Source organism: Aethalodelphis obliquidens, unplaced genomic scaffold (assembly GCF_003676395.1).
Source record: "Aethalodelphis obliquidens isolate GAN/ISIS:26980383/991018 unplaced genomic scaffold, ASM367639v1 scaffold46, whole genome shotgun sequence".
NCBI classification, from domain to species: Eukaryota; Metazoa; Chordata; class Mammalia; order Artiodactyla; family Delphinidae; genus Aethalodelphis; species Aethalodelphis obliquidens.
In genome coordinates, this window is record NW_020837990.1 from 14,312,297 (window position 1) to 14,324,652 (window position 12,356).

Here is a 12,356-nt window from a genome sequence, read left to right on the forward strand (position 1 = left end):
TGATGCTTTGACCTCTTCCAATCTTGCCTTCTCATCTTCTTATATGTCCTGAGCACCACATTCTTTGCTTTACACAGCAACAAAAGCTATCTTTTTCAAATTTTTACCAATGTCTATAAAACCCTATGTGATCCAGATCCAGGCTACCTTTCCTACCCCCATTTCAACCACATTGCTCTTCATGCTATTCCTCCAACACATCAAGTATTCTCCTGATTCAGAACAGTACTTTCTGTTCCCTCAGCCTGGAACACACTTCACTCACAATATTTTATTTTATTTTTATGTATTTTTAATAGAAGTATAGTTGATTTACCATATGATATTAGTTTCAAGTGTACAACATAGTGATTCAATATTTTTATAAATTATATTCCATTTAAAGTTACTAAAAAACAATGGCTATATTCCCCTGTGCTGTAAAATATATCCTTGTTGCTTATCAATTTTATACATAGTAGTTTGTATTTCTTAATCCCATATCCCTATCTTGCCCCTCTCCCTGTTGGTAACCATCAGTTTGTTCTTTATATCTGTGAGTCTGTTTCTGTTTTGTTATATACATTCATTTGTTTTATTTTAAGTTCCACCTGTAAGTGTTAACATAGAGTATTTTTCTTTCTCTGTCAGACTTAACGCACCAAGCATAATACTCTCTAGGTCCATCCATGTTATTGCAAATGGCAGAATTTAATTCTCTTTTATGGTTGAGTAATATTCCATTGCATGTGTGAATATATAGAATTTACATTCCCACCAACAGTATACAAAGGTTCTCTTTTCTCCACATACTTGCCAACATTTGTTATTTGTAGGCTTCCTGTACCCATTCTGACAAGTGTGAGGTGATATCTCATTGTGGTTTTCATTTGCATTTCTCTAATAGTTAGAGATATTGAACATCTTTTCATGTGCCTTTTGGCCATCTGCATTTTGTCTTTGGAAAACACGTCTCTTCAGCGCTTCTGCCTATATTTTAAATTGGGTTGATTTTTTGATATTCAGTTTTATGAGCTATTTATATATTTTGGATATTACCCCCTTATTGGTCACATCATTTGCAAATATTTTCTCCACTCAGAAGGTTGTCTTTTCATTTTTTCAGTGGTTTCATTTGCTGTGCAAAAGCTTTTAAGTTTAATTAGGTCCCATTTGTTTATTTTTGCTTTTATTTATTTTGTCCAGGAGATAGATCCAACAAATATTGCTATGATTTATGTCAAAGAGTGTTCTGCTTATGTTTTCTTCTAGAGTCTTAGCTTTTCAGGTCTTAACATTTAGGTCTTTAATCCATTTTGAGTTTATTTTTGTATTTAGTGTGAGAAAATATTCTAATCTCATTGTTTTACATATAGCCATCCAGTTTTCCCAGCACCACTTACTGAAGAGACTGTCTTTTCTCCATTGTGTTGATATATTCTTGCCTCCTTTGTCATAAATTAATTGACCATAGGTGTGCAGGTTTATTTCTCAGCTCTCTATTCTGTTCCATTGATCTATGTGTCTGATTTTGTGCCAATACCATTCTGTTTTGATTACTGTAGTTTTGTAGTATAGTTTGAAATCAGGGAGCATGATACCTCAAGTTTTGTTCTTCTTGCTCAAGATTCTTCTGGATACTAAGGGTCTTTTGTAGTTCCATAAGAATTTTAGGGTTATTTGTTTTAGTTTTGTGAAAAATGTCATGGGTCTTTTGATAGGGATTGCATTACATCTGTAGTACACTTTGTGTAGCATGGACATTTTAACAATATTAATTCTTCCAATCAAAGAACACAGCATATCTTTCCATTTCTTTGTATCATTTTCAAATTCCTTCATCAATGTTTTATAGTTTTTAATGAAATAGTAATTCATCACCTGGCTTAATTTTATTCCAAGGTATTTTATTCTTTTTGACACAATTTTAAATTTCTTTTTTTCTCTTTCTGATGGTTCATTATTAATGTATACAAAAGGAAGAGATTTCTGTATATTAATCTTGTATCCTGCAAATTTACTGAATTCATTTCTTGGTTTTAATAGCTTTTTGTGGAGATTTAAGGGTTTTCTATATATAGTATCATGTCATCTGCAAATAGTGACAGTTTTACCTCTTCATTTCCCACTTGGATGCCTTTTATTTTTTTCTTGTCTGATTGCTGTGGCTAGGACTTCCAATACTATGTTAACTAGAAGTGGTGAGAGTGGGCATACAAGTCTTATTCCTGATTTTAGCAGAAAAGCTTTCAGCTTTCACCACTGAGTATGATGTTAACCAAGAGTTTGTCATAAATGTCCTTTATTATATTGAAATATGTTCCCTCTATACCAACTTTGATAAGAGTTCTTTTTTTTTAACATCTTTATTGGACTATAATTGCTTTACCATGGTGTGTTAGTTTCTGCTTTATAACAAAGTGAATCAGGTATACATATACATATATCCCCATATCTCCTCCCTCTTGCATCTCCCTCCCATACTCCCTATCCCACCCCTCTAGGTGGTCATAAAGCACTGAGCTAATCTCCCTGTGCAATGCACCTGCTTCCCACTAGCTATCTATTTTACATTTGGTACTGTATATATGTCCATGCCACTCTCTTACTTGATCGCAGCTTACCCTTCCCAATCCCCGTGTCCCTCAAGGCTTTTCTCTACATGTGCATCTTTACTCCTGTGCTGCCCCTAGGTTCTTCAGAACTTTTTTTTTTTTTTTTTTAGATTCCATATATATGTGTTAGCATACTGCATTTGTTTTTCACTTTCTCACTTACTTCACTTGGTATGACAGAGTCTAGGTCCATCCACTGCACTACAAATAACTCAATTTTATTTCTTTTTATGGTTGAGTAATATTCCATTGTATACATGTGTTACATCTTCTTTATCCATTAATCTGTCGATGGACACTTAGGTTGGTTCCATGTCCTGGTTATTGTAAATAGAGCTGCAATGAATATTGTGGTACATGACTCTTTTCAAATTATGGTTTTCTCAGGGTATATGCCCAGTAGTGGGATTGCTGGGTCGTATGTTAGTTCCATTTTTATTTTCTTAAGGAACCTCCATACTGTTCTCCATAGGGCTGTATCAATTTACATTCCCACCAACAGTGCAGGAGGGTTCCCTTTTCTCCACACCCTCTAAAACTTTTACTGTTTGTAGATATTTTGATGATGGCCATTCTGACTGCTGTGAGGTGATACATCATTGTAGGGGTTTTTTTTGGTTTTCTTTTTTTTTTTTTTTTGCGGTACGTGGGCCTCTCATTGTTGTGGCCTCTCTCGTTGTGGAGCACAGGCTCCGGACGCGCAGGCTCAGCGGCTATGGCTCACGGGCCCAGCCACTCCACGGCATTTGGGATCTTCCCGGACTGGGGCACAAACCTGTGTCCCTGCATCGGCAGGTGGACTCTCAACCACTGTGCCACCAGGGAAGCCCCCTCATTGTAGATTTCATTTGCATTTCTCTAATGATTAATGATGTTGAGCATGCTTTCATGTGTTTGTTGGCAATCTGTATATCTTCCTTGGAGAAATGTTTATTTAGGGCTTCTGCCCATTTTTGGATTGGATTGTTTGTTTTTTTGTTATTGAACTGCATGATCTGCTTTTAAATTTTGGAGATTAATCCTTTGTCAGTTGTTTCATTTGCAAATATTTTCTCCCATTCTGAAGGTTGTCTTTTCATCTTGTTTATGCTTTCCTTTGCTGTGCAAAAGCTTTTAAGTTTTATTAGGTCCCATTTGTTTATTTTTGTTTTTATTTCCATTACTCTAGGAGGTGGGTCCAAAAGGATCTTGCTGTGATTTATGACATAGAGTGTTCTGCCTATGTTTTCCTCTAAGAGTTTTATAGTATATGGACTTACATTTAGGTCTTTAATCCATTTTGAGTTTATTTTTCTGTATGGTGTTAGGGAGTGTTCTAATTTCATTCTTTTATATGTAGCTGTTCAGTTTTCCCAGCACCACTTATTGAAGAGGCTGTCTTTTCTCCATTGTGTACTCTTGACTCCTTTATCAAAAATAAGGTGACCATATGTGCATGGGTTTATCTCTGTGCTTTCTATCCTGTTCCATTGATCTATGTTTCTGTTTTTGTGCCAGGACCATACTGTCTTTATTACTGTAGCTTTATAGTATAGTCTGAAATCTGGGGGCCTGATTCCTCCAGCTCTATTTTTCTTTCTCAAGATTGCTTTGACTATTCGGGGTCTTTTGTGTTTCCATACATGCTGTGAAATTTTTTGTTCTACTTCTGTGAAAAATGCTAGTGGTAGTTTGATAGGGATTGCATTGAATCTGTAGATTGCTTTGGGTAGTAGAGTCATTTCCACAATGTTGATTCTTCCAATCCAAGAACATGGTATATCTCTCCATCTGTTTGTATCATCTTTAATTTCTTTCATCAGTGTCTTATAGTTTTCTGCATACAGGTCCTTTGTCTTCTTAGGTAGCTTTATTCCTAGGTATTTTATTCTTTTTGTTGCAATGGTAACTGAGTGTTTCCTTAATTTCTCTTTCAGATTTTTCATCACTCATGTACAGGACTGCAGGAGATTTCTGTGCCTCAATTTTGTATCCTGCAGCTTTACCAAATTAATTGATTAGCTCTAGTACTTTTCTGGTAGCATCTTTAGGATTCTCCATGTATAATATCATGTCATCTGCAAACAGTGACCACTTTACTTCTTCTTGTCTGACATGGAATCTGTTTATTTTTTCTCTTCTCTGACTGCTGTGGGTAAAATTTCCAAAACTATGTTGAATAACAGTGTTGAGAGTAGACAACCTTGTCTTGTTCCTGATCTTACAGAAATGGTTTCAGTTTTTTACCATTGAGAATGATGTTGGCTGTGGGTTTGTCATATGTGGCCTTTATTATATTGAGGTACATTCCCTCTATGCCTATTTTCTGGAGGGTTTTTATCATAAATGGATGTTGAATTTTGTCAAAAGCTTTTTCTGCATCTATTGAGAGGATCTTGTTTTTTTCTTCTTCAGTTTGTTAATATGGTTTATCACATTGATTGATATACATATATTGAAGAATCCTTGCATTCCTGGGATAAACCCCACTTGACCATGGTGTATGATCCTATTAATGTGCTGTTGGATTCTGTTTGCTACTATTTTGTTGAGGATTTTACATATATGTTCATCAGTGATATTGGCCTGTAGTTTTCTTTCTTTGTGACATCTTTGTCTGGTTTTTGTTTCAGGGTGATGGTGGCCTTGTAATGAGTTTGGGAGTGTTCTTCCCTCTGCTATATTTTGGAAGAGTTTGAGAAGGATAGGTGTTAGCTCTTCTCTAAATGTTTGATAGAATTCGCCTGCGATGCCATCTGGTCCTGGGTTTTTGTTTGTTGGAAACTTTTTAATCATGATTTCAATTCCAGTGCTTGTGATTGGCCTGTTTATATTTTCTATTTCTTCCTGGTTCAGTCTCAGAAGGTTGTGCTTTTCTAAGAATTTGTCCATTTCTTCCAGGTTGTCCATTTTATTGGCATATACTTGCTTGAAGTAATCTCTCATGATCCTTTGTATTTCCACAGTGTCAGTTGTTACTTCTCCCTCTTAATTTCTAATTCTATTGATTTGAGTCTTTTCCCTTTTTTCTTGATGAGTCTGGCTAATGGTTTATCAATTTTGTTTTTTTTCTTAAGGAACCAGCTTTTAGTTTTATTGATCTTTGCTATCATTTCCTTCATTTCATTTTCATTTATTTCTGATCTGATCTTTGTGATGTCTTTCCTTCTGCTAACTTTGGGGTTTTTTTGTTGTTCTTTCTCTAATTGCTTTAGGTGTAAGGTTATGTTGTTTATTTGAGATGTTTCTTGTTTCTTAAGGTAGGATTGTATTACTATAAACTTCCCTCTTAGAACTCTTTTTGCTGCATCCCATAGGTTTTGGGTCATCGTGTTTTCATTGTCATTTATTTCTAGGTATTTTTTGATGTCCTCTTTGATTTCTTCAATGATCTCTTGGTTATTTAGTAATGTATTGTTTAACCTCCATATGTTTGTGTTTTTTACAGATTTTTTCCTGTAATTGATATCTAGTCTCATAGCATTGTGGTTGGAAAAGATACTTGATATGATTTCCAGTTTCCTAAATTTACCAAGGCTTTATTTGTGACTCAAGATATGATCTATCCTGGAGAATATTCCATGAGCACTTTAGAAGAAAGTGTATTCTGTTGTTTTTGGGTGGAATGTTCTAGTAATATCAATTAAGTCCATTGGTTTAAAATAACATTTAGAGCTTGTGTTTCCTTATTTATTTTTAAATTTGGATGATCTGTCCATTGATGAAAGTGGGGTGTTAAAGTCCCCTACTATGATTGTGTTACTGTCGATTTCCCCTTTTATGGCTGTTAGCATTTGTCTTATGTTTTGAGGTGCTCCAATGTTGGGTGCATAAATATTTACAATTGTTATATCTTCTTCTTGGATTGATCCCTTGATCATTATGCAATGTCCTTCTTTGTCTCTTGTAATAGTCTTGTTTGAATGTCTATTTTGTCGGATATGAGTATTGCTACTCCAGCTCTCTTTTGGTTTCCATTTTCATGGGATATCTGTTTCCATCCCCTCACTTTCAGTCTGTATGTGTCCCTAGGTCTGAATTGGTGTCTTGTAGACAGGTCTCTTGTAGACATATATATTGGTCTTTTTTTATATATCTATTTAGCCTGTTTATGTCTTTTGGTTGGATCATTTAATCCATCCATATGTAAAGTAATTATCAATATGCATGTTGCTATTACCATTTTCTTAATTATTTTGGGTTTGTTTTTGTAGGTCTCTTCCTTCTCTTGTGTTTCCTGCCTAGAGAAGTTCCTTTAGCAATTATTGTAAATCTGGGTTGGTGGTGTTGCATTCTCTTAACTTTTGCTTGTCTGTAAAGATTTTAATTTCTCTGTTGAATCTGAATGAGATCCTTGCTGGGTAGAGTAATCTTGCTTGTAGGTTTTTTCCTTTCATCACTTTACGTATGTCCTGCCAGGCCCTTCTGGCTTGCAGAGTTTCTGCTGAAAGATCAGCTGTTAACCTTATGGGGATTCCCTTGCATGCTATTTGTTGTTTTTCCCTTGCTGCTTTTAATATTTTTCTTGTATTTAATTTTTGATAGTTTGATTAATATGTGCCTTGGCTTGTTTCTCCTTGGATTTATGCTGTATGGGATTCTCTGCATTTCCTGGACTTGAGTGATTATTTCCTTTCCCATGTTAGGGAGTTTTTCAACTATAATCTCTTCAAATATTTTCTCAGTCCCTTTCTTTTTCTCTTCTTCTTCTGGGACCCCTATAATTCGAATGTTGGTGTGTTTAATGTGTTCCCAGAGGTCTCTGATACTGTCCTCAATTATTTCAATTTTTTTTTCTTTATTCTGCTCTGCAGCAGTCATTTCCACTATTTTGTCTTCCAGGTCACCTCTCTGTTCTTCTGCCTTTGTTATTCTGCTATTGATTCCTTCTAAAGAATTTTTAATTTCATTTATTGTGTTGTTCATCATTGTTTGTTTGGTCTTTAGTTCTTCTATGTCCTTGTTAAACATTTCTTGTATTTTCTCCATTCTATTTCCAAGATTTTGGATCATCTTTACTATCATTGCTCTGAATTCTTTTGCAGGTAAACTGCCTATTTCCTCTTCAGTTGTTTGGTCTGATGGTTTTTTCCTTTGCTCCTTCCTCTGTTGTGTGTTTCTCTGTCTTCTCATTTTGCTTAACTTACGTGTTTGGGGTATCCTTTTCACAGGCTGCAAGTTCGTAGTTTCCATTGTTTTTGTTGTCTGCCCCCAGTGAGTAAGGTTAGTTTAGTGCATTGTGTAGGCTTCCCCATGTAGGGGACTGGTGCTTGTTTTCCTGTGGATGAGGCTGGATTTTTTATTTTTTGTGGGCAGGAGCGTGTCCTGTGGTGTGTTTTGGGGTGTCTGTGACCTTATTATGATTTTGGGCAGCCTCTCCTCTAATGGGTGGGGTTGTGTTCCTGTTTTGCTAGTTGTTTGGTATAGGGTGTCCAGCACTGTAGCTTGTTGGTTATTGAGTGGAGCTGGGTCTTAGCACTGAGATGGAGATCTCGGAGAGATTTCACCATTTGATATTATGTAGAACAGGAAGGTCTCTGTTGGGCCAATGTTCTGAGCTCAGCTCTCCAACCTAGAGGCTCAGGGCTGACACCCAGCTGGAGCACAAAGACCCTTTCAGCCACATGACTCAAAAGAAAAGGGAGCAAAAAAAGAAAGAAAGAAAGAAGAAAATAAAATAAAGTTATTAAAATAAAAAATTGTTATTAAAATAAAATTTGTTAATAAAATTAAAAAAGGAAAAAAAAAAAAAACAGACAGAGAGAACCCTAGAACAAATGGTAAAAGCAATGCTATACAGACAAAATCACCCAAAGGAGCATACACATACCCACTCACAAAAAGAGAAAAAAGAAAATATATATATATCTATTTATATATATATATAAAAGAGAGCAACCAAATCAATATACTAACCTACAATGATAATGAACTCTAAATACTAAACTAAGATAAACATAAAACCAGAAACAAATTAGATGCAGATAGCAAACCCCAAGTCTACAGTTGCTCCCAGAGTCCACCATCTCAATTTTGGGATGATTTGTTATCTATTCAGGTATTCCACAGATTCAGGGTACATCAGGTTGACTGTGGAGATTTAATCCACTGCTCCTGAGGCTGCTGGGATAAGTTTCCTTTTCTCTTCTTTGTTCGCACAGCTCCTGGAGTTCAGCTTTTGATTTGTCCCCACCTCTGCAGATAGGTCACCTGAGGGCATCTGTTCTTTTCTCAGACAGGATGGGGTTAAAGTAGCTGCTGATTAGGTGGCTGTGGCTCTCTCAGACCGGTGGGAGGGAGTGGTACGGAATTCAGGGTGAGCCTGCAGAGGCAGAGGCCAGCATGATGTTGCAACAGCCTGAGTTGCACCGTGTGTTCCCCCTGGGGAAATTGTCCCTGGATCACGGGACCCTGGCAGTGGCGGGCTGCACAGGCTCCCAGGAGGGAAGGTGTGGATAGTGACCTGTGCTTGCACACAGGATTCTTGGTGGCTGCAGCAGCAGCCTTAGCATTTCATGCCTATCTCTGGTGTCTGCGCTGATAGCTACCACTAGCTCCCATCTCTGGAGCTCGTTTAAGCGGTGCTCTGAATCCCCTCTCTCATGCACCCTGAAACAATGGTTCTTACCTCTTAGGCAGGTCCAGACTTTTTCCCGGACTCCCTTTCAGCTAGTTGTAGTGCACTAGCCCCCTTCAGGCTTCAGGCTGTTTTCACGCAGCCAACCCCAGTCCTCTCCCTGGGATCTGACCTCTGAAGCTGGAGCCTCAGTTCCTAACCCCCACCCGCCCCGGAGGGTGAGCAGAGAAGCCTCTCAGGCTGGTTAGTGCTGGTTGGCACCAATCCTCTGTGCGGGAATCTCTCCACCTTGCCCTCTGCACCCCTGTTGCTGTGCTCTCCTCCATGGCTCCAAAGCTTCCCCCCACCCACCCTCCTGTCTCCACCAGTGAAGGGCTTCCTAGTGTATGGAAACATTTCCTCCTTCACAGATCCCTCCCCAAGGTGCAGGTCCTGTCCCTATTCTTTTGTCTCTGTATTTTTCTTTTGCCCTACCCAGGTATGTGGAGAGTTTCTTGCCTTTTGGGAGATCTGAGGTCTTCTGCCAGCGTTCAGTAGGTGCTCTGTAAGAGTTGTTCCATATGTAGATGTATTTCTCATGTATTTGTGGGGAGGAAGGTGATCTCCATGTCTTACTCCTCTGCCATCTTAAAGGTCTCCTGTTGAGATTTTTTTTATCATGAATGGATGTTTAATTTTGTTAAATGCTTTTTTTCTGTAACTATTGAGATGATCATGTAATTTTTACCCTTCCTTTTGTTAAAGTGGTGTATCACATTGCTTGATTTGTAAATATTTAACCACTTTTTCCTCCCTGGAATAAATTAAACTTGATTATGGTGTATGACCATTTTTATTTATTTTTGGTTTTGGTTTGCTAATATTTTGTTTAGAATTTTTGCATCTATATTCATCAAAGATATTGACTTGTAATTTTCTCTTTTTGTGTAGTGTTTTTGTCTGGATTTGGTATCAAGGTAATGGTGGCCTTGTAGAATGAATTTGGGAGTGTTCTGTTCTCTTCAGTTTTTTGGAATAGTTTGAGAAGTATAGGTATTATCTCTCCTTTATATGTGTGGTAGAATTTCCCTGTGAAGTAGTCAAGTCTTGGACTTTAGTTTGCTGGGAGCTTTTTAAATTAAAAATTCAGTTTCACTACTAGTGATCAGTCTGTTCAGATTGTCTGTTTCTTCATGAATCAGTCTTGGGAGGCTGAATATTTCTAGAAATTTGTCCATTTCTTCTAGGTTGTCCAATTTGTTGGCATATAACTGTTTGAAGTATTCTCTTATGTTTTTTTTTTTTTGTATCTGTGTTTTATTTTTCCCCTTTCATTTTTATTTTGTTAATTTGGTCCTCTCTTTTTACTTCTTGGTAAGCCTGGCTAGAGATTTGTCCATCCTGTTTATCTTTTCAAGCAAACCAGCTGTTTCTTTGATATTTTCTATTTTTTTAAATCTCTATTTTATTCATTTCTTCTCTTTTTTTAAAAAAAATTATTATTATTTCCTTCCTTCTCCTGACTAGGCTTTGTTTGTTCTTATTTTTCTAATTTCTGTAGATGATATGTTAGGTTGTTTATCTGAGATTTTTTTTTTCTTCTTAAGGAAGGCCTATATCACTATAAACAAACCTCTGATAACTTCTTTTGCTGCACCCCATCAATTTTGGAAAGTTGTGTTTCCATTTTCATTTCTCTTGAGGTATTTCCTGGTTTCCTCTTTGAATTCTTCATTGACCCATTGGCTGTTTAGCAGCAAGTTATTTAGTCTTCTCCTGTTTGCACTTTTCCCATTTCTCTTTCTGTAATAGATTTCTAGTTTCATACCACTGTGTTTGGAAAAATGCTTGATATAATTTCTATCCTCTTAAATTTATTGAGGCTTGTTTTGTGACCTCACACACACTCTATCCTGGAAAATGTTCCATATGCACTTTAAAAGAATGTGTATTTTGCTGTTTTGGGGGTGGAAAGTTCTGTAGATATCTATTAAATCCAACTGCTTGGGTTTCTCTGGTGGCGCAGTGGTTGAGAGTCCGCCTGCCGATACAGGGGACACGGGTTTGTGCCCCGGTCCGGGAAGATCCCACATGCCGTGAAGCAGCTGGGCCTGTGAGTCATGGCCACTGAGCTTGTGCGTCTGGAGCCTGTGCTCCGCAACGGGAGAGGCCACAACAGTGAGAGGTCTGCGTACCACAAAAAAAAAAAAAAAAAAAAATCCAACTGCTTTATTGTGTCATTTAAGAACACTGTTGCTTTACTGATTTTCTGTCTGGATGATCTACCCATTGATGTAAGTGCAGTGTTGAAGTCTCCTACTGTTATTATATTATTGTCAATTTCTCCCTTTATGTCTGTTAATATTTACTTTATAGGTTTAGGTGCTCCTGTATTGGGTGCATATATGTTAATAATTGTAACATCCACATCTTGTATTGATCCCTTTATCATTCCATTATACCCTTCTTTTTCTTTTGTTATAGACTTTTAAAGTGTATTTTGTCTGATATGAGTATTGCTACCCTCACTTTCTTGTCACTTCCATTTGCATGAAGTATGTTTCTCCATCCCCTCACTTTCAGTTTGTATGTCTTGGCCCTGAAGGGTGTCTCTTGTAACCAGCATATTAAAAGGTCTTTTTATTTTATTCAATCAGCCACCCTATGTCTTTTTTTTTTTTTTTTTTTTTTTTTTTTTTTGGTACGCGGGCCTCTCACTGTTGTGGCCTCTCCCGCCATGGAGCACAGGCTCCGGACACGCAGGCCCAGCGGCCATGGCTCACAGGCCCAGCCGCTCCGCGGCACGTGGGATCTTCCAGGACCGGGGCACGAACCCGTGTCCCCTGCATCGGCAGGCGGACTCTCAACCACTGCGCCACCAGGGAAGCCCAACCCTATGTCTTTTGATTGGAGATTTTAGTCCACTGACATTTAATGTAATTATTGATGAATATTTACTTACAGCCATTTCATTACTTATTTTCCAGTTGTTTTTGTTATTCTTCTCTCTTCTTTTCTTCTTCTTTTTGTTTCTTCCCTTGTTCACACCAAATATTTTAATGTAGTAGTTCTATGCATTTCATTTCATTTCCATATTCCCAAGCCAATTCACATTTTATCCCCTCAATTAATTCAAATTTTTTTTTCTAATGCCACCTCCTCAGAGCTGTCTTCCATGATGATTTTGTCAGAAATATCCTTCCTCAATCTTCTCATTCCTCTACTCT